The 24,173-nt window shown below is 38.8% G+C and overlaps 1 pseudogene; it reads right to left on the bottom strand.

Annotated features, from left to right (window-relative positions):
- Window positions 1-5,989: 5,989 nt before the first annotated feature.
- Window positions 5,990-11,795, bottom strand: LOC106989253 (keratin, type II cytoskeletal 8-like; annotated as a pseudogene).
- Window positions 11,796-24,173: the final 12,378 nt, after the last annotated feature.

Here is a 24,173-nt window from a genome sequence, read left to right as displayed (position 1 = left end):
AGTGCATCTTAGGTGACTAGTCATTCTTACTACATTAAATAATAATACCTTGCCCTTGAATAGCACATGAGAATGTAATTCACATTATCCCTATCTTAAAGATGGGGAAAATGGATTGATGCAGTTTCTTTAACTATCATATTTACTGTTTAGGAAGTTAGTTGTACTCTTCTCCTAGCCTAAAAGAATGTAGGGACTTTTGAGAGGCAGAAGAGGGATGATCTGAACTAAATCTCTAAATAGGTCTGAGCTAGAGCATCGATGGCGAGAACTCCCCCCCTACTTGATGTGGTGCTGCCCTAATCATACACTTTCCTGTGCTGAAATGCAGTTCCTAAGGTTCTTTAGCATTTATTTTACAATACGTTTTCTTGCTTCTTTCAGGGCTCCAATGCCTTTTGGTGCTCTTGTCTTCCTGGACTGGGGTTTGGGTCAGGGTCCTCCTCCTGCTGGTCTCAGTGTTCAGACCATCCAAGCAGTGACAAGGCAAATTAGGCCTATTTAATGGCGTGAATTCCAGTTTTCTTAGATCCATTTCAGTTAAGTTGCTAAGAAGGAACAGTCCTTTCACACACACATTTATTTCTGAGGAACACTGTAGAGTCATAATTCCACTTGCTCTCCAATAATTTATACATTGTGTGCCCCACCACATGCTGCTTTTGCAGATTTACACCTTCAGTGGAAACTTGCCGAAAAAAAGCCGCTAGGAAGGAAAGGGGGAAAGAGAGAGGGGAGGAGGAATGGAGGGAGCAAACAAAGGAGGATGGGAAGGAGGAAGAGAGCAAGGGTGGGGAGAGAGAGAGAGAGAGAGAGAATGAGAGAGAGAGAGAGAGAGACTTTATTTTTAGCTTGACTCCTAAATCAGGGCAGACAGGAAACCATTACAGATGTACATGACGTTGATGATTAGGTGATGAGGCTTGTCAATGTTACTAAGTTGGTTTCAGTGGCATTTCTTTAAAAATATTTTCTTCAAACCTACAGATTGAAGGTACTTATGAAAAATTCCAGAAAAAAAGTTATTTCCAGTGAGTTCCTTGTGGTGGTGGTGATGAGGGGTGTGTGTTATTGATCTTATAATCAAAATAATGACTTTAAACCAGGTTTTCTAAAGAAAATTAATGACTGCCTCAAGTTAATGGCCTTCAGCCAATCTCCCAGTCAGCCATTAATCCCCAGGAAATGCCCTGGGCCTTGATCATTGTTGTGTAAATAATACAAAAGTGGGTATAGTTCTCTTGTCAGATGGGAAGCCTAGGTTGCCCTTGTCTCCTGGACTCCCTTTATGGTAAAAAGAATAACCCATTAGGAGGGAAAACTGTAACAATTTCGTTACCATTGTTTAAAATTATTAAATAAGATATTAAGCAACTTGAACTCTGTATGTTTGAGTAAGAAATAATGGAGGACTCCAAGCTCAGAATTCTTAGAGCTGTGAGTGACGTAAAATATAGAGGCCGATATTGAATTGAGAAGAATGCAATTACTGTCCTATTAGATATTTCAAGTTAAAATCAGGGTTAAAGTAACACATAATTGACTACTTTACTGGTTGCAAAAAAAGATGGTACTGAAATTTACTTTTAAAATTAGGACCTTATATTCTAATAAAAATATCCTGAGGAGCTGCATTTTACAAGTTTTCAAATAAATATCATGATGAATAGGGATATTTTTCTTATCTTAAAATATCAAAGGATATTTATAGTCCTTTTCGTGGCTTATTCTGCATTCCACGATCCTCAAGAAGGCAAATCGTGAAATGAAAAACATGTGTGAGAAATTAGTAGAGCAGTTGCTCCTGACTGCCAAAGGAGATGCTACTGAGGGGGAAAGGCCTTCGAGGGGATTTTCCTACTTTGAACAGAGATGTCCACGCACATTGTTAACCCGCGTCCCAAATTCAGGCGGTAAACTTTACATGAAGTAGGTTCTCAATAAACATTTTCAGAATGAATACACATATTTTAATAAAATATGAACAAACATTTTAAATGTAATTATTTCAATTTAAATAATTTAAAATTTTGTCCATTACACCCCAGTAAAGCTGGAAGAGAATAAAAAAAAAAAGTGACTCGTCCTTGCCCAGAGTTTTTTTTTTTTTTTAATTTTTTTAACATTTATTTATTATAGAGAGACAGAGTAAGAGCATGGGAGGGACAGAGAGAGAGGGAGACACAGAATCTGAAACAGGCTCCAGGCTCTGAGCTGTCAGCACAGAGCCCTACGGGGGGCTCGAACTCACGGACCGCGAGATCATGACCTGAGCCAAAGTCGGACGCCCAACCGACTGAGCCACCCAGGCGCCCCCAGAGTTTTTTGTATATTTGGAAGATTAGCTTTTTCTTCTTCTTCTTTTTTTTAAAATTAGTTAGTTAGTGTATTTATTTATTTATTTAAGTAACCTCTACACCCAATATGGGGCTCAGATATGACCCCAAGAACTGAGCCAGCCAGGCACCCCAGATTAGTTCTTTATCTTTGATATACATTTTGTATGTTTTCTCCTAGATTGGCGTTTATCTTTTTTCTCTTACATATTTTCTTTTTCCAAATGACTATCCATTTGTCACAACACTGTTTATTAAAGAGTTCATCTTGTCCTCACAGGTGTGAAATGCTGTCTCAATTATATTCTAAATTTCCATATGTAGTTGTGTTTATTTTTAAACTTTCCTTTTTGTTGTATTTGGTTGGCTGTTTGTTCATATGCCATGTTTTGATACATAGGAGAGCTAATTAGTTTCCTCTTGGCTTTTTTTTTTAATAAGTGGCTTATCATATAATTTTAAATGCATTTAAATACATACATGGATTTTAGAGCCAACTTACCTAATTCTAGAAAAAAAATCTCATTTATATATTTTTTTAGAAAATCACATTACATTCATATTAACTAGGAGGAGACCTGATACCTGTTTTCAGTTCAGTGATTCTAATGAAGAGTCCATTCATTCAATTTCCTTTTTTCTTATAGGGTGTTTGCCATGTCACCCATAGAGGGTTTGTATATAACTGTTAATTTGCAAAATGTTTATTTTTATTTTTGTTGATGTCTTTATTCTGTCATTATATCTTCTGATTGGTTATTACTTATATATATTATGGCTGCAAAATTTTGTATAATCTTGTATCTTACTAAGTTACTGAATTATTTTATTTATAATAATTTTATCATTGATTCAGATATTCAAGTAAAGTATTATACCAGGTGAAAGTAGAGATGATTTTATTTCTTTTCCGATTCTTTTATCTCAAATTCTTTTCTCTTGTTTCATTGCACTAGCTAGTAAGTCTGATTCTGTGTTAAATAGTTAAAAAGAATAGCAGCCATTTTGCCTTATTCTGGATCTTAGTGCAAATGCTTCTAGTGTCTACATAATAAATAATATGCTGGCTTTAAGATTGAGGGAAATTCATTTTATTAATTTAAAGAAACATCTATGGCTTTCTAGTTTATGAAGTCTTTTATCAGAAATGACTTTTGAATTTAGTTGCATTTTTTTCAGTGTCTATGTCATAGTCAAGTAATTTTAAAAAATCTTTTCAGATGGTGATCATAGTAATGGCTTTCTTTTTTTTTTTTTAAGTTTCATTTATTTGTTTTAAGAGAGAGTGTGCACCCACATGCATGAGTGGGGGAGGGGCTCAGAGAGAGGGAGAGAGAGGATTCCCAAGCAGGCTCCACACTGACAGTGCAGAGCCCAATGCAAAGATCAATCTCACAAATCGTGAGATCATGACCTGAGCTGAAATCAAGAGTCAGGCACTTAACTGTCTGAGCCACTGTCTTAATATCAAATCACTCTTGCATTCATGTAATAAACTGGTCATGATATATTAATTTTTTTAACGTTTATTTATTTTTGAGAGACAGAGAGAGACAACATGAGCGGGGGAGGGGCAGAGAGAGAGGGAGACACAGAACATGAAGGAGGCTCCAGGCTCTGAGCTGTCAGCACAGAGCCCGACGTGGGGCTCGCACTCACAAGCTGTGAGATCATGACCTGAGCCCAAGTTGGATGCTTAACCAACTGAGCCACCTGGGCACCCCTATGATATATTAATTTTTAAATGAGCGGTTGGATTCTATTTCCTAATATTCTGCTTAAGATTTTTTGCCTCAATATTCCAAGGTAAGATTGGTTTCTGTTTTTCTTTACTATGCTATTTTATTAGGTTTATGTATTGATACTTCTTTTTTTGTAAAAGCATTTTTGGAAACGTCTATGTTTAGAAAAATTTGTATAGCATTGGATTATCTCCACTTTGAAGGTTTGACTGAGTTCCCTGTGAAACTATCTGCACATGGTCATTTTTGAGGGCCATTTCTCCATTTCTCTTTTGAAATGTAATCCAAAATTTTTATATATATATAAGAAATGCATATTTGAATCTGTGATAGGAGAACAATGGCCCCCAAAATATCCATGCCCTAACCCCCAGAACCTATGACTAGGTTATTTTTGCAGATGTGACTAAGGGTAGGGACCTCCAGATGAAGAGATTATCCTGAACTGCCTAATTTTTTGAGAATTTAAAAGTAAATAATTTTTCTTGCTGGGTCAGAGAGATACAATGTTTTACTATCGCTGACTTTGAAGATGGAGTAAGGGACCATGAGCCAAAGAATATGGGTGGCTTCTAGAAGCAGGAATAGCCTTTAACTGACAGCCAGTAAGAAAACAAGGACCTTGTTCATACACCCACGAGAAAATAATTTCTACCAACATGTGAATGAGCCAGCAACAGATTCTTTTCTAGAACCTCCATAAAAGGAACCACCCTGCTGACATGTTGATTTTAGTTCAATGAGACCCATAGTAGATTTCTGTCTTAAGAACTATAAAATAATAAATACGTGGTGTTTTCTGCCACAAGTTTGTGGTGACTTTTTATGGCAGCAATGGAAAACTAATACCTGGACAGAGAAGGTCAAATTTGATAAATGTATTTTGTATGAAACTGACAGTTTTACCTGGGTTTTCACATTTATTTTCATAGAATTACACAGCATGGACTCATGGTTTTCGAAATTTTGTCAATTTATTTTTCCTTTGTTATTTATTATCTTGTGCCTTTATACTTTTTTTGTGTGAAGTTTGGAAGAGCCGTCTGAGGCTTTATTTGGGAAAAGGCACTTGAATTGGCTTTTGGCTTTTATTATTTTTTTTATATTTTTAGTTTTTAAATGTGTATTTTGAGAGACAGAGAGAGCACACACAGGGGATGGGCAGAGAGAGAGAGAGAGAGAGAAAATCTTAAGTGGGCTTCATGCCCAGCCCTGAGCCCCACGTGGAGTTCGATCTCACTGCCCTGAGATCATGCCTGGGCTCAAATCAAGAATTGGATGCTTAATGATTGAGTCACCCAGGCTCCTTGACTTGGCTTTTAGGTGGGGACATGAGCAAGATGGGGTAGCCAGGGCACTAGACTCCTCCCACTGGCAGGCTGAGGACTGAAGCGGAGCCTCAGGTGGGTCCTCCTGTTTCTGACAGTCCCCAGCACAGCTCCTTCCCCCAAAGGCTCTATGGCCGCCATGAGAGGGGTGGCTGGGAGAGACCTCAGTGGCTGCTCAGGTGGACAGGATACCAGACAACTTGGATGCCAGCTTCACGTGGTGGATCTCTATCTTCCTCACAACCACCGCCTTGGAGGAGCTGACACAGCTGAAGAAATTGGAGCCCCCGCCAGACTAGAAGATGCTCAGGCCATAGTTGAGATCAGGGCTCACGAGGACCCTGTAGGCTGAGCTCAGCCCACCTGAGTAGCCACTGGTGGTCTTAGTATAGATACTCATGTTCTCATCCCAGACTCCAGCTAGCTTTCCTCGCCCTCCAGGGGCTTGCGTAGGTGGAAATCTCCAATGTCCAGGGCCAGCTTGATGTTCATGAGCTCCTTGTACTCGCATAGCTACCATGCTATGTCCTACTCGGCTCACTGCAGGGTGCCTCCAGCCGTGCCAGCTTGGCATTGGTGAACTTCACGGACAGCTCCCGCGCTGCTCTGCATCAGCGACAGCGTGCTCTTTGATCTCCTGGTGCTGCTTTTTGAAGTCCTCCACCAGCCCCTGCCTGCTGCCAAGCTTTAACCCCAGCTTTCGCTTCTCCTGGTCCAATATGTCCAGCTGCTGCTGAAGGTTGCTGATGTATCTCTAGAACATGTCCCTGTGGCTCCGAGTTGTGTTCTGCTGCCCCAGGCTCCATTCGGTCTCCGGAATGTTGTTCTTCTGCCCCAGGCTCCATTCGGTCTCCGGAATGTTGTTCTTCTGCCCCAGGTGCCAGCCCTGTCGATGGAGGCAAACTTGTTGCTGAGCGTCTTGATCTGCTCCTTCTCCTGGGTGCACACGGCCTTGATACTGGGGTCTGCCTCCAGCTTAAGGGGACTCCGCAGGTTCTGGTTCACTGATGCAACCATGATCCTGCCCACTTCCCTGGCCCCACTGTAGCTGCTGACCACACTCATGCTGGCGCCCAGACCACCCTGGAAGCTGCTGCCTCTGCCCACCCGGGACAAGGCTGGTCATCTGAAAGGGGAGTCTTGGATGAGAAGGCAAAAGGCCCTATCTTTGCCTCTAGACCGTCCCCATTCTCAGTGATGTTTTGAAGAGGGCTGGGCCAGTCTTATCTCCTGCAAAATCTGCCTCTACAGAAATATCTTCTAATTCTCTTGAACTGATCTCTCCTGCAGGACTGCCAAACTTGGCAAGAAAGAGCCAATTCTTACCCGTATTTTGATAGTTTTTTCCCAGGTGGTCTCACTCATAAGCTCTATCTGCATGTGATCTGTATTCGTAAGATATTATAGTCCACAGCTAATCCAAGAGTCCAGTTTATCACGTCATCTACCATGACAAGAAGGATCACCAACTTTCCAGCCCACTGTATCCGTTTTCTTGCTGATCGCCAACTGACCACTGAATTAATATTTGCTATTTTAAGTTTTGTTAAGGTAGCTCATGCCTAGGTACGAACCTCTGTTGTTGTAGAGTGTATTAACTGTTCACAACGTAAAGAATAAAGTGACGGTGACTTTGAAACAATAAAAGTGTATTTGTGCCAATTCAAGCATATGCAATCCGGGGTTATGATATGATAACCTTGCCTTTTCTTGCTGTATGTAGTCCCTTGGACTTGCTCTGGTCTGCGTGGTTGCATGTGGCTCACGCTGACGCTTCCGTGTTCCAGGCCTGAGGATTGCATACTTCACTTCTGCTTATAACCAGCTGGCAGAACTTAGGCACTTTCCTGCATTCCTACCTGTAAGGAGAATGCAAAATACAGTGTTTAGTCTCAGTGCCAGTTTGTCCGGATGAAACACAAAGACAATCTCATAATGGCAAACAAAAGGGGAAAATGGATAGTGAGGCCTATTGGTGGCATGTACCACATCCTTTTCCTCATGACTTTTTCCCGTTTTTTTTCCTTTGAAAAGTAAGATTTTTTTTTTTTTTGCATTTCAAACCTTAAAAATTTCTCCCGTAGTAAGTATTTTTATTTAGAGAAATTTAAGCTAGTATATTCTTTCTATAGTTCTTAGTTTTTTCTCTCCAATGCAAATAGCCCTTTCATCGTATATAATAATAATCCTTGTTTAAAAAAATCAGCCAACAGGGGCGCCTAGGTGGCTCAGTCGGTTGAGCGTCTGACTTCGGCTCAGGTCACGATCTCACGGTCCGTGAGCTCGAGCCCCGCGTCGGGCTCTGTGCTGACAGCTCAGAGCCTGGAGCCTGTTTCTGATTCGGTGCCTCCCTCTCTCTCTCTGTACTTCCCTGGCTCGCACTCTCTCCCAATAATCAATAAACTTTTAAAAAAAATTAAAGAAAAGAAAAGAAAAGTGTATGTGATTTATATTTTAGCAGATATTGCCAGACTGTTTTTCCAAAAGGCTGTAACAATCCATACTTCCTCCAGCATACTCTCCTATATCTCCCTCATCGATAGGTGTATTGCTATTTTAAATCTTACCAATATCATATGGGTTACGTATTGCTACCTTAAAATTTCATTTTATAATAGCAAGATTCTGTGCATATATATATTTAATTATTGTGTATGTTGTATACGTATATTTAATTAAAAAAGAGACACAAATTTATTTAGAAACACAAAGTGCAAGGGGTGTCTGGATGGCTCAGTCAGTTGAGTGTCTGACTTTGGCTCAGGTCATGATCTCATAGTTCGTGGGTTCAAGCCCCGCATCAGGCTCTGTACTGAGAGCTCAGAGACTGGAGCCTGCTTCTGATTGTGTCTCCCTCTCTCGCTGCCCCTCCCTCTCATGCTCTGTCTCTCTCTGTCTCTCAAAATCAATAAATATTGAAAAAATTAAAAAAAAAGAAATTCAAAGTGCATGATTGCTGTAGCTGTATGTAGTGACATACATATTATGAATGTCAGAATCAAATACATGTATTTGATTGTAGCAGATAATTTTCCCCTAGCGGTATTGTGTTTCTCTTAAATCTTTGGGAGTCTGTAGGCTGCTATATAAATGGTCTGAGTGCTAGGTGAATTTTTTTAATGTAAAGATATACAAAATTGTAGCTCCTTGTTTCTCTGCGATAGAGACAGAAACTGTGAAATAAATTTGGTTGTGCTCGTGGTATTTTAAACAAGCAAAAAAAAAAAGTTCAACGGTCTATAAAGAAACTGCATTTATAAGTTTTATTATTAAATCCACCACTGCTTTGCTGACTAATAAAATGGAAAATGTGTGCTTTTATAGGTTTATAAAAAGGCAAGCTATAGTTTCATGAAAAATATCTTGCACCGATTGAATACAGGTGGCTACTTGTTTAGACTTGGAAGATGTAAAGGCTTAGTATAGATGTCTGAAAAAGGTAATATGGCACAATAAAAAAAAATCTTCCTTTCTTTGCTCATCAATCCTTTGGGTATTCCATGTCAAATAAACGCTACAACAATTTATAGTAAAAGTACACAGTGGAAGTGCCAACGTTAACACTCCTTAGGACTGGATACCTGCCAGACTTTTCACACCAATATTTAATGTGAACTAAAATGTCTTTTCCATTGGAAGTGTGAGAAGGAGCTTACTTTCCTATATTTGGCAACACGCTTATGTGAAGTATAAAGTCAAATGCCCGTGATGTTCTCTTTATTTCAACCATGATAAATTGTGTTCATTTGTTTAAGTGCATGTGGCAGCTTTAGTGTTCCAACTATAAATTTTGGTTAACTTCTATTGACGTGCTGTATTAAACTTAAGAAAAACAAATTACACTTCACCCGTTTTAATTGACCAAATGTGTCAAAAACACAGTAAGTATAACCCAAAAGGTCAGAGCCTTAGTCTACACTGTAATGGGTGTCATGGCAGGGATCCAACTTTTCTTGTACATTTCATTTTTCATGAAGTTTTAGGACAAGGCATACGTTTAACATTCACTTCCACTTCTCATTTGTACTTCAAAGTTTCTCATAGGCTGTATGACTACCAGGAACACTTTTCTCTTGTGCTATTTAAAGTTCTCTTTGCATTGACGTGTGTGCCCAGAGAATACTGATGTTCTCCTGTAAACAAGGCCTTGAGAATGGACTTTGGCATCCTGAGGGACGCAATGCTGATTTATAGCATACCCATAGATCACTGTAACACTCCCTGGAAAAGACCTGGTTTACATATCTAGTCCCTGTTTCCATGACGGAACAAGGAACCATGTGGTTAGGCCAGATTAAACTTGGCATATTGGATTCCCTTGGGATCTGATGAAAGTTACCAGTTTTAATTCTTTCGCTCTCTGTCCAATCGTTTATCTAAATCTTTATTCCTTTGATAATGTATTAGCTTGGTGCCTGATGATTAAATGATAGTAATTAAACTCTCTCTCACCTGCTGTTGTGTCCTCTCTCTCTCGCTCTCTCTCTAGTTACCCTGTGGGGTGGTATCTTTTCATCTCCTGTTTCAAAATTAGCTTCTTTTCAAGGGTTCAAACATTGGTTTCCAGTGTGAATTTATGTCTGGAGAAACTCAAAATGGAGCAGGTGTTTGCAAAGTGTTATGTTTCATATTGGAGGAAAAAAGCGATTCTAAACCTTCAAGTTATTCCATTTCTATTACAACTTGTAAGAATCTCATTCTAAGGAACATGCTTTACCCCCGAGAAACCTTAAGTTTTATGTTGGTAGTAATGGGAGACTGTTCTGCTCTGATCAATTTAGGGGTGGAAAAGATAACAGTCATCCTTGTCCAAGAAGCCATAGACTGACGGATGGAGCCTAATCAGGGGTTTTAATTCTCCTTTTTTTAAAAAAAAAAAAGGAAGAGACTGTTCCTTCCCTCCACCCCAGGGAATCACTATTATCATGAAGATTACCTGAGACTGAGTCAGGTTCTAAATTACAGTTGGCAAATTTTCTGTGAAGGGCCAGAGAAGAAAACTTGTGCTTTTAAGCCCGTACGGCCTCTGTCACAACTACTCAACCCTGGCATGGACAGCATAGCCATTGATATTGCATAACTGAATGACTGTGGCTGTGTTCCAATACATGTTTATGGACATTGCTATTTGCATATCATAGAAAATATCTTGCGGGTCATGAAAGTGTCTTCTTCTTACCTTTTCCCAACCATTTAAGAATATAAACAACCCTTGCTTTGGAGCTGTATGAAAACAGTTGGCAGGTTGTATTTGGCATGAAGGTCTTAGAATACCAACCCTTGTTCTAACCTAATATTAGTTTCTAAAAGGCCCAAGAAATTTAGAGTAAGGAAGTTTTCTTTTAAATTAATGCTCCAGTCTTCTTTTACCTGCAGCATTTTCTTTCATACAAAGATAGTTTACTTCTCTTCCCTCATTTTTTTGATCAGATGATAAATATATTGGTATTTTGGAGTCCAATCTAATGGGAATTAGGGGTAGCAAATGCTGTTGATGCCTTGTTCTATCTGCTCAGTACCCATCATTTACCTGCCCAGCTATTCTGCTTTGTGCAGCAAGTATGTGCGATTCTGTGTAAGATCTTCTCTGGCTACTGGAGTGTATTTGGCCTGTGGGTAGGACGTGCAGGGAGTGCTGAGGCATTCAGACCCCTTGGGGATAGCTCTTGGGCAATGTGTGATAGAACTGGAGGGCAAATATCCCTAGCTTGGGCTATCTCTGAGGCATATTGCTCATTGTCTCCTTGGATTCTTCAGTGGGACTGAAACTCTAGTCACTAATAACTGTAGCCTGCTTGAAAACATACCCTTGATTGGCCTCCTTCCTTTCTCTATTTTCAATTCCCCACTTCTTTCCTGGTACTTTTCAGGATTACTTCCCAAAGAAAGTAATTGCTTTCTTGATTGCTAGATTCTGAAGAGATTGCACATACTTAAATTCAAAACCAACCTTTTGTAATGAAGGCCACTGGCCTAGGTTGTACATTTTAAGTCCTTGCTTTCTTCTTTTGTATTTAGGCAGAGCCTGTCATCTTCTTTGTGTATGGCAAGGATTTTCCCTTCTCCTCTTTTGTCTTCAAAGGGAAGATACCACGACTGTTGGCCATCTGCATGACTGCTGCATCCCAAGAAGAGGTATGCTATCTCTATCCTGGTCATACTGATTGTCATGCCCTGTACAGTATGACACACGACACAAGAAAATAGGTCAGAGGGGACATTGTGCATCCTCCACTTCCTCTTCATACCCATCCTGTAAATATATAAAACAAAGGCGATCTCTATTGACAGCTCACTTTCTCTTCTTCATTGTGAAGAGCAGAACTGGGATGAATTGGAACAATATGGTCTCTTCGAAATCCAAATCTTGGATAAATTTCACTCTGCATCTAATTGACCATAGATTTCCTTACTGCCCCCTGCACTCTGACCTATTCTGCGCATTTTTCCCCCAAAGTGCCTGTGTGTTATGGTGCTAGGACTATTATTCCCAGGTATTCCTACTATTATTCCTGCTTATTCCAAAAAACAAATTTTAACTTTTATTCAAATTCTTAAAAGTAGTAATTTCCCTCTTGATAACATTCTGTCTCTATATCTTTCTTTCATTAGCAGTAAGCATGGATAAGCTTTACTAACTTTCCTCCTAGTAGCTCCTGTTTTTGAGAGGTACAGCCATTTCACTACTTGCAGTGTAAGTGAAGAAGGAGTAGGAATGACCACAAGACTTTTCAGGGTAAAATTTTCATAAGGAAAGAGACACAAAGTGGATACATGCAAAGGAGAGATACTAGGAGCAAAGGGTGGTGGTGGTAAAAGCACCTGAATGTTAAATACAGAGTTGATAATATGGGAAGGCTATTTCAGACAGGCTGAAATAGAAGCAAATTTACACATTAATCAAAAGTTTATACATATATATGCAGTTTATTTATTTTGAGAGAGAGAGAGAGAGAGTGAGCACGAGTGGGGAAGGCGCAGAGAGAGGAGAGAGAGAATCCCAAGCAAGCTCTGCTCCGTCAGCACAGAGCCCCATGTGGGACTCAAACTTACGAACCATGAGATCATGACCTGAGCCCAAACCAAGAGTCAGATACTCAACAGACTGAACCACCCAGGCCACCCAAAAGTTTATATTTTAATAGAAGACTTTACTATTATTTCAAAGTCAGATTTTTAAAAATGCATGTTTCAATAATTATTGTCAGATTAACTCCCAATCCCTATTACTATGAAACCAATGTCTACTTGGACCAAAAATATCTTAGGTAGTTTGGCATGAAGGATGGTGTTAAAGGCTAAGATGAGAATAAGGAAGACCAGAGGTAGACCAGGAATTACACCTTTATAGGCCATATTTACACATTTCAAAAAGAAATAGATGCATTCATATAGTAAGCTATGCTGAGTTAAGATACCCAGTTTGGTTCAGAAGTTCATTAAAATAGTTGAGGAAAGAAAAAGACAGTTAAAAATAGTCCCCGGTTTATGAAGAGCAATGTTATTAGATGAAATCTTCTCATTTAACATTGTTACAAATATGAATTTGTGTGGATCAACAACTTTTCTTAATTTATCCTGCATATAACCCTAGAACTGGGTGCTGATGGTGCCACAGATGCAACCTTTGGCTTAAGCAACCTGTAATCTGATGACTTGATGAGTGGGACCAAAAATGGTACAGGAAAACCCACCAGGTGCCTTATGTTCTTTGACCTATTTTGGTCTACCACACTGTAATGTGGAAAACCTATGGTGTGGTTTTAACTTTGCTTGGTTGCAGATTTATCTTGACTTCATCCTTCCATCCATCCATCCATCCATCCATCCACTCACCCATCTATCCATCCATCCATCCATCCATCCGTCTGTCCATCCATCCACTCACTCAGTCCATACTTTTTGATCATATACAATATGCCAGGTACTGTAGAAGTGTTTCAGATGTCTTCATGGAGCTTACTATCTTGTCTTTAAAACAAATCAGCACTGAGATTTAGAAATACATTAGTAATCCTTGGGATCCAGGATTTGTTAAAAGTAAATTATGACATTATTGAGTTTCAAAACAATCCACATATGGAGGTTAAATTATGGCAGATTATAGTCTTTGAGGACTGCTTACTGAAAATGTATCACTGCAGTCACATGAAGACAGGAGATAATTTGAAGACAGGACATCTATATTGTGTTTAAAGATTTAGTTGTTGAGTGTTGCTCTTAATATTCTATATATTATCCATTTATCAAAATTCAGCCCCACCAGTTGTCCAGCTTCCTTCTGGTCATTTTAATAATCTCTCAGATAAAATTTTTTACTTTACAGATGGACGTTCACCACCCCAAGATCACTGCCCTCTCACTTCATCCTTCCTTGGGATTTTCAGCTACACTTCATACATCATCACCTTTTAGCCTGCGCTGGCTACCCCATCTCACACTTCGTCACTTCTTGCATTCTTTGTGAGTTCTTTGCTCTGTTACAGAATCTGTCTCCATTGTCCACTAATTTATTATTTATAAACCAAATATAAATTAGTCACGCTTTATTGGTATCTAGATCAGTTCTTTAAGACTATTACACATTATAAAAAAGAAATAATTTCTAGGATAAACTGGGGTCAAGAAAGTATTATACGATACTGTATATTATATTCCTTTTATATTGACTCTAGAAACTTGAGCAGACAACTTATCAGTAGGCAGCTTTGTTACATTAAACTGAAAGTAATAAAGATATTTGCCACTGCTGTGTTGAGGTGTTAGCATTATAAGTCGGACATGTTGCTTTTGGTGATGTTCACTTGAGCAGATTTTACTTTGAATACATTTTACAGTAGTGAGTGTCATTCTGGGGGTCATTTTCTTAACTTAAACTATTAAGTAATTTCCTTCATTTTATTGACCAATCCAGGATGAGTGTTTCTGAGCTACTGTGGATCATCTGAAAGAAAATCTTTATAAAAAAATAAAAGTACTGTTGTTATATGGTTTTCTATTGATTTAAGTAGACTTTCCTGAGTGAATTACTCCTTCAAGTTTTCTTCTTTTTTTTTTTGTTGTTTATTTATCTTTGAGAGAGAGAGAGAGAGAAAGAGAGAGAACAAGCTGGGAGGGGCAGAGAGAGAGGGATACACAGAATCCGAAGTGGGTTCCAGGCTCTGAGCTGTCAGCACAGAGCCTGACATGGGGCTTGAACTCACAAACCGTGAGATCATGACCTGAGCTGAAGTCAGACACTCAACTGACTGAGCCACCCAGGCTCCCTCTTCCAGTTTTCTAATGCAAAGTTGCCAACAATATATTTCATTATATAATGGAATTGGTCATAGGAAATGTAATATTTTTATTCATAGTTATTACATTTTATCCATTTAGATTCTCATGTATTCTATATGTAATTTCCAGCTCTTTGCTAATATAATGATCTCAAATTACCCAAGTAGATTTTTCCATCACTGTATGTGTCTTAGTCTGTTCTGGCTGCTGTAGCAAAATACTGTAGACAGTGTAGCTTACAAACAACAGAAATTCATCTCTCAAAGTTCTGGAGGCTGGAAACTTCAAGGTCAAGTTGCCAGCATGGTTGTATTCTGGGGAGGGCTCTATTCCTGGTTCATAGCTGGCAGTTTTATCCCTGTGTTCCTCACATGGTAGAAAGGCTAGGGAGTTCTCTGGAGCCTCTTCTAGAGGGGCATTAGACCCATTCACGAGGGTTTCACCATCATGAGTTGGTCATTTCCCAAAGGCCCTACCTTCTAATAACGTTATCTTTGGGGGTTAGGATTTCAACATAGGAATTTGGGGGAAACACAAACATTCAGACCATAGCACCATATCTACTGGAATCAAAGGTTGTACATTCAGAAGTTCACCATCCATCCCCACAAGGGGATGCAACTTTTAGCTTGCCATTGAGTTTTAATGTGGGTTAGTAGAGTCTAGGGGAGGCCAGCCAACAATTTCAAGATATAATGTGAATGGATCGTGATTTCTGATGGCATCATCTTAATAATTCTAGAAGTGGCATTTATAGCTGTATGGTGTATCTCATTGATGTTACTAGCTTGTCATTCAGTTAGCCCTGGAGAATCTTGGATTTATACTATTGAAGTGGAAAAAACATGCCTATGTAAGGCATTTTAATTATTATATAGGAAAATATTTACTATTTAGAACAAATTTTTTTAGGTTAAAAATCAAACTGCTGCGAATTTAGCATTAATTACCTTTACCAAGTCCTCTTTGGGCACCTCATTATTGCGTGGGTACTAAATTGTGACATTAATCACATCTGTTACGGCTAAGCAGGCAGGTGTGTGTGGCCAATTTTTAATTTTGTTTTTATTTTACTCTTTGGTCTGTAGAATTTACGGTGTTGTTTATTCAGAGGATGATGAGAAAACCCTGCCTTTGGAGTACTCCATAAAAATTTACAGAGACAATGCTTTTTTTCTTTACTCAAAATAATGCACTGCATTTAATTTAATGACTGCTCAAAGTCGTAATTGGTTTGCACTTTGAAGCACTTTGGAATTTGTTGGTGGTTTTTAACTTAGGGTATGAGGGTCAAAATACAAATGGATTGATAAATCTGACTTTAGAATCTGAACTCTTAAAATCAATTTTAGTAATCCAAGAAAACAAATGTTGACGTTTGTAGAATAAGAGGCTATGACATTATATAATCATGTATATACAGAAACATTTTTAGATTCATCTGGTGTGACTCAGAACTGTGTGAATTTTTCAAATTCAGACGGGCAGTGTGGCATTGATATTTTTAAGTAATCAACCGAGGGAGCATGCTAGAAGAATTCTCTGTAATCTCTGCATGCAGACACAAGACTAACTTTATGATTGGATTCAGATGGAAAAGATCAGATGACTTAACTGATGAATTTTAGGGGCTCACAGCCAGTCTACAAAGGCCCAGTTGCGACCAAGAGGAGTCCAAAATATTACATGTATTATTTTTTGAGCAATATTTCTTGAGTTCCTTGAATATGTTAGGCCCAGGTGATGGAGATATAAACGTAAATAAGACACTGTCCCTCCTCAAGGGCTATATGGAAACAATAAAAGCAGTAGTAGTAAAAATAATAAGTTACATTTACTGGGCACCTAAAGTTATGTCCACTACTTAAATGCAGTTATCTCTAACATAACAACTCTGCAAAGTATCATTTGCTCCAGCTTGCGAGCAAAGAAACAGCCCCAAAGTGGTTAATTAACTTGTCTGAGTCACCAGAGAGCAAATAGAGAATTTGGATTTGAACCTTGCTCTGATCCTAAGGTCTAAGGTCACCATTTTGAAAATACATGGGTCAGATCATGTAGATCATTTAGGACATTCCAAGTAGTTGAGATTTTATTCTGAAGGCTACTGAAAGCTACTGATTTTAAACAGCATATGGCATGCCAGGATTTGGGTTCTAGAGACAAACTTCTGACAATAGTATGGAGTATGGAATGGAGGGGTCTGAGACTAGAGGCAAAAAGCCACTGCAAGAGCTGAGGTTGGAGAGAATGAAGTCCTTACTTAGAACAGAGCAGTGGGGCTGAAAAGGAAGCGAATGGATTTAAGACATGTTCAAGAGGAGGTGGGTGCAAGGAAAAAAATCAAGGACTACATCCAAATTAGGAGATGGTACCATTTGGTGTTATTTTGTGAACAGGAAATACAGAGAGAGATGGAGATGAGATTAGTTTAAAAAAACTATTGAAAAATTGTACAAACTCACTATAAAACTTAAAGAGGTACAAGAAGACATAAAGTGAAAGTTAAATGTCACCCCAAGTCCTTGGACTCAGAAATATTCATTATTAACTTTTGGAACATTTATTTCTGGACATATTTCTATGGGAAAAAATCTATAGAAAAAGATAAGTTACAAGATTCACTTGACTTTAGACGCATGATTTTTTTACCGTAAGGGATATTAATTCCTAAAAGCTCCCTCTAAAGTTAAGACAAAAAAATGACAATACAGTTGAACAACATGGGTCTGAACTGTGCGAGTCTATTTTTACATGGACTTTTTTTGGATACAATATGGCACTGTAAATGTATTTTCTTTTCCTTATGGTTTTTAAAATAACACTTTCTTTTTTTCTGGTTTACTTCATTGTAAAAACACAGTATATAATACATACACAATATATGTGTATTGGTAAGGCTCCTGGTCAACAGTAGGCTATTAGTAGTTGAGTTTTGGGGGAGTCAAAAATTATATGTGGATTTTTTTTATTGCATGGGAGTTGCGCCCCTAACCTCTGTATTGTTTGAGGGCCAACTGCATATATGTCAAGAGCGATTCTGGTTTTATAATTACATGTTACATCTCTAAACAGTGTCCTGTGGATTCAAGTTCAAAACGTTTTTTAAAGTTTATTTATTTTTGAGAGAGATAGAAAGGGGGGAATGAGTGGGGGAGGGGCAGAGCTTTGTGCTGACAGCACAGAGCCTGATGTAGGGCTCTAACTCATGAACTGCGAGACCATGACCTGAGCTGAAGTCAGATGCTCAATGGACTGAGTCACCCAGGAGCCCCCAAGTTCAATTTTTAATGTGCTGAATTTAAGGTGTTCACATACCTTACAGACATCCATACAGAATTGTTCTTTATTCAGATGCATTTGTGGTCTTGGATTCACAGTGAGATCAGGTCTAGACATGTTGAGTCAGGAGATGTTATTGTATAGGTGAACGTTGAAACCCTAAGAGGTAACACTGAGTTAGCATGTAGAATTGATGAGGCCTGAGGATAAAGCCTTTGAGGGTACTCTAACATTTAAGGAGTGGAGAAATAAGAGATGAGTCTCCAAAAGTATCTATTTAGGTAGAAGAAACACAAAGAGATATGATGTTATAAAAGCCAGGAGAGAAAAGAGTTTGAAAAAGTTGACCATAGTGTCAAATGTTACAGAACAATCAAGAAAGATAGAGTGGCTAAATATCCACTGGCTATAGCAATTTGGGAACAGCATGAACAGCAATTTGGTCTCATCAGAACAGTTTTTGTAGATAGGAGAAAGAAACCAAATTACAGTGAGTGAAGAAGTAGGCAGGAGGCAAAGATCACTCTTAAGTAACTTGGTTGTGAGGGTCAAGGGAAGCTAGAGAGATTGCTTAAGAAAGACACAGGGTTGAGAGGGGGCTTGCTTTCCCACAAGGAGAGGCTTGACTATATCATATGCAGAGGGTAAAACCCCAAAAGTACAGGGGAAAACAGAGCTGATAGGCAGAGCAGGGACCTGAATGGGTGAAAGATGTGGATTGTAGGACTAGCTTTGGGCAGGAAGTGAGATATCTCATTCTCTGTGATAGAAGGGGTATATATATATGTAGATATATAGGAAAACAGGGCTATAAGAAAGTTCTTTTTAAATGATTTGTGTTTTCTGTGTTAAGAAAAGGACAACATAAGGGGTGCCTGGGTGCCTCAGTCTGACTCCTGATTTCCTCTCAGGTCATGATCTCACAGTTGGTGAGTTTGAGCCCCACACTGACAGTGCAGAGCCTTCTTGGGATTCTCTCTCTCTCTCTCTCTCTCTCTCTCTCTCTCTCTCCCTCTCTCTCTCTCCCTCTGCCCCTCCCCTGCTCATGTTCTCTCTCTCTCTCACAAAATAAATAAATAAAACTCAAAAAAAAGAGAAGAGGACAAGATAATCTGCTGCAAATGAGAATGACAAGGTTTGAAAAAGGAGTTTGAAAAATAATAAATGTAATTAGTGAAGTTGTTTGTGGGTCATGGGAAAACAGGCCAACTAGGGGCATGTAAAGGACTGCTGATTGGCCCCAAAGGCTCCATCAGGGCTGTAAACTACTTTTCTTCCTGGCGCCAGATTTAGTGGAACAGACCAGTGGTTAGAATGATCCACGGGGTTTCGGTCCTTATGCACTGGAAGGGAGATCAACAAGGTCAAAGCCAATGGATGTTAACAACAGAATATCTGAAGGGATGGACCCCAAAGGCCTAGACCAGAAAGAGGAGAGAAAGGGAAGAAGATAAGGCAGGTTCTCTGAGGTTGACGGTAGGTATCAATGAAAGTAAGAGAGTGCAGAATATGTGAAGAGAAAAAGTTGTGACTGGGATGTGATGTTTTACATTTAAGAGGTGGAAGGTTTTCAGTGGGAATGGGAAATTTCCAATAACTCAAAGCAATTGCATATTTTCTCATGAAAGGAACACAGAACCTGGGAATTCCATTGTTGTGGACTTGAGAATGCAAACACACCAGCTGTGGAAGGCACACACCCAGAACAAGTCTGTAAGGTGAAAGAATGACCTCTTTCTTTCCAGCTATCCATTCTACAGAGAACAGTCCTCCGAGGGTTAGAGAGATTGAGTTCCACGTGGGGTGATGGAGACAAAATGGAGCTATCACTCCACATCTACTGCAGCTGCTGTTAAAATATGCTCAGTTTTATTTTCAAACCGAATCGATTATGTGAAATGGTTGTGTTAGTATCTTGTCCATCATTGTCATGCTGTTACAGAGCTTAGCACGTTAGATGGTAAGAACTGTAGTCTCTCTCCCATTAGACTGTGATTTCATCTGTGGCAGGGACTGCATCTTATTTATTTTTATATTCCCAGCACTTAACAGTGTCTGGCACATCAAAGGGGTTCAGCTATGTTTATTTCCTCACGTAGACAGAGATAATCAGGAAGAATTCACCCACTATGCATGCTTGGAGCAACTGTCTTTTTTATCACTGTTTTCTATATTTGACTTACCCCCCAAAAGGACCAATATGATGTACAGTAGGTGTGGAATAAATATTTGTAATCAGTTGGTTATAAAACAGCATCCTTTCTGGATTGCAGAATTTTGGGCATTGCTTTGTTGTTATTTATGTAACTCTTCCCTGTGGAGGTATATTTATACAGATTCATTTACTTTCCTCAGTAATAATTTATTCCCTGAAAATACACCTTTGCAATTGCCTCTGCACCTGGCTGAAGTGAAGGAATGACATGAATGATTCTGATGATGATAAAATGATTTTAATAGTGATGGAATATCTCTGTACATTGTGTAGCTGCTATTAGAGATCTACGATGTGTACTGAGAACTCTTCTGAAAATGTCATACTTCTTGATTCAAAGGCTATGTCTACCTAACAAAAGTGGAAGGCTGAACTCTTTGCTAATTTTTACCTTTTTTTTTTTCTTCTTGACTGGCTCTCTATCAGTCAAAATCATGGGCTGATTACTCAAACAGCTCAAGTGTGGTTTGGGCAAACCAACAAGTACAGGGATCATTTGACTGACATAGAATGGAAAAAAAATTGCCATTTAAAAAAAGTGAAAAAGTCATTTTAATTACAGGGCTATTCATATACGGGAAACTGGAATGACTAGTTCTTCTCAGGCACACAAGCAAATGTCAGAGCTTGTTAGAATGTTTGGCTGGAACCTGTGCCCCAGTCTTCAAGATTTTCTGTCCCATTTTCACTCTCAATTTTAGGCGACATTGCTCTTCTTGTCTTTGACCAAAGGGTGGCCTTACTTATTTTTGTTATCTACTGAGAGCTCGTTATCTATCTATCTCTATTCTGTCATCTATCTATCATCATCTCGGTCTCTCTCCCTCTCTATCATCTATCATCTATCATCTATCATCTCTCTGTCTATATCTCCCAGAGAAGTTTGAGCTATCTGGTCTCTAGATGTCTCTTATAAATAGTCATTCAACTCCACTTAACACATAAAGGGGACATGAGGATGTAAGCATTAACTGATTAAGTTGTGAACCCAAGTGAAAGTATTTCTATATTCAATGACCGTCGCAAATAGCCACATCCTCATCTATATTTTGACCACAGATTAAAAAACCCTCGTGGGATCAGAGGCCAGATATATTATTATCCTACAGCAACTTCAAGATTTCTGGCTCAGGCTTAGTGATGAGACAATGACAAGTGTGACAAACCAATACGAATTGTTTGGGTCACAACACAATTACTGGTTTTGTTCCTGAGGGACAAAATTTGAGGGGCACCTGGGTGGCTCAGTCAGTTAAGCGCCTGATTTTGGCTCAGGTCATGATCTCACAGCTTCTGAGTTCAAGCCCTGTGTCAGGCTCTGGGCTGACAGCTCAGAGCCTGGAGCCTGCTTCGGATTCTGTGTCTTCCTCTCTCTCTCTCTGCCCCTCCCCTGCTCATGCTCTGTCTAGAAAGAATAAATGTTAAAAAAATTAAAAAAAGGAAAATTTTATCAAATGTAGTTTAGATTAAACTTACAAGCAGTATACAGAAAGAATAGTCTCATGGAAAAGAAATACAAAGCTAGAGCACTTCAGTGGGCTGTTTTCACCATTGACATAAGGATCAACATTTACTTGGTGGGATATATTTTCATAAAATGACAGAAAATTAAAAAAAAAACACGTGTAATTAATGTTCTCAACTTCTGAAGCAACTGAGTGCTTCCTTTTTAAAGTTAGAGGTTTTTCAAGAAAGATTCAAGTAAGTATGCAATCCCAACCAGATGTTATGGTAATCCTTCTGAAAGACTAGTCAGGAACAATTTTTTCACTCCAGATTGCTTGTCTTGTTGACAAGATTTTTCAAATTCTTCTTGGATTCTAAGGAACCCAAATGGGCATGCATGGGGGGCATAACACCTGTTATTTCCTACAATTAAGTGAGACAATTTGCTCTTACTTTTTCAGATTTGGTTCAAACATGTTTCTCCAATATGTCAGGAAAGCTGGACTCACCTTATGGCTCTTGTTTCACCTCTGAGTGTAGTATTTTTGGGTCAGTTTCCCCCGGGTTTGTTCCTGGATTCCTTTTTGGGTGGAAACTGAACTCAGAATTCCCTTTTGATATTGCCAACCACACACTTCTAATAATCTACTTCTTCTCTAATCCCTTTTCTTTTTCTTACACCCAAGACATCTACTGATGGGGTTCGTGAAACTGGTTTTCTGTGCTCTCTTCTTCTCTTATAATGTATTTTTGGTGCCGTTTTCAAAGACCTCTTTTGAAAACATAATCTTTTTTTGTTACTTTTCTTTAATTGCAACTCCAGCTTGTGTTAATGGGTATAGGCCCCTTAGCCACAAACCAAACACAGTGTCTAGATACAGAGTTCCTAAAGAAAGCAAGTGAAAAGGCTTGTCATCTCTTGTCTACCTGGGTGTTAGGTGGTGAAATAGAGAATGATGGAGAAAACTAGTTGTTCAAATTTGTTGGAGCAGGAAGTTCATTAAATCACGGCATTTCATTCTCATCCTCATCGTACAGTTAGGAGGATCCTTATTTTTCTTCTACCACGGATGAAGAAACTGAGATGCAAGAGGCTGAACAACCTTCTTTGAATCATATAGTTAGAAACTAGCAGAGCAGGGATTTAATCTCAAGTCTGTGTCATTTTGAGGACTTTGTTAACTATCATACCACATCAACTCAACCAGCTATTCAGAAACATTTGCAATAGATCATAAAGAGCTTTGTTAGGGTAACTGAAAACTCAGCTGATATGAATGTTGGGTCCATAGTCTTGCCCTGCACTGGACTGTACAATGATGCTCAGAATGCCTCCGCTGTGTCTGGAGAGAAAAGTATTACCTTCCAGGGAGGGTTAAACTCTGGGAGACTGATTCGTATTAAAAAGACCCACAAGAGGTTGATTTAGAAAGTAGAGGTCCAAAGTATTTCTGTAAAGAGAAATGCATGTCTGTGGGATTACAAATATTGATCACTTGGAGTGAGTTTTCCCTTTAGCTAGGTAGATTCACTTAGGAGATCCGTAATATATTAGAAACTTTCTATAATCAGGAACAACCCCCCCCCCCCCGCCTCCCCGCAAATATTCCTAATGGGTTTCCTTTAAATTATTATAGTTGAGTATTGTGGGCTGAATTGTATCTTTGCCAAATTTACATGTTGAAGTTCTAACCCTCAATGCCTCAGAATACGAGTGTATTTGGAGATTGAACCTTTAAAGAGGTAAATAAGGTAAAATGAGGTCATAAAGGTTCAGTCTTAATCCGATATGACAGGTGTCCTTTTAAGAAAAGATTAGGACACATACCTGTGATCACACAGAGGAAGACCAAGTGAATACACAATGAGAAGGTGACCATGGGTCAATCAAAGAAAGAGGTCTCATAGGGAAGCAAACCTGTGCCCACCTTGTTGTTGGACTTCCAGGGCTGTGGGAAAATAAAATTCTGTTGTTTAAGCCACTCGGTCTGCAGTATGTTTTTGTTATGACAGCCCCAGCAATAATTAATTTTTTTGTAAATAAATAATTAATGCAATAATTAATTTTTTTGTAGAATTATTTCCATTTCACTAAGTAATATTGTTCATTAAAAGTCAGAGTTTACTCTCTCTAAACAGTCCCGAAGATATACTGAATGATTTCTCTCTAAACAGTCCCGAAGATATACTGAATGATTTTTAATCTGTTTCCTAGACTCTGCACTTACCTGTGTTTTCTGTTTTCTTCACTAATAAATTATATTATTTTTAAATTGCCTTGGTTAGATTTGGTAAACACTCCAAGACAGCACTGAACAATTAAAATAAAATGTGAACCAGTAAAGTTCACATTATTAAAGTTTATAATAGGCACATTAAAAAATAAAAAGAAACATGTGAGATTAATTTCCATAATGTATGAATAGAGATTAGTGTATGTTATGTCTCATATATGTTAATATTACATGTGATACATCCAAAATAGAATCATGTCTTTCTTTTTTGTTTTTTTTTAAGGTTTTGAGTAATCTCTACACCAAATGTG

Source organism: Acinonyx jubatus, chromosome B1 (genome assembly GCF_027475565.1).
Source record: "Acinonyx jubatus isolate Ajub_Pintada_27869175 chromosome B1, VMU_Ajub_asm_v1.0, whole genome shotgun sequence".
NCBI classification, from domain to species: domain Eukaryota; kingdom Metazoa; phylum Chordata; class Mammalia; order Carnivora; family Felidae; genus Acinonyx; species Acinonyx jubatus.
The sequence above is the reverse complement of the archived record's forward strand: the minus strand, read 5'-3'. Positions and strand labels throughout refer to the sequence as shown.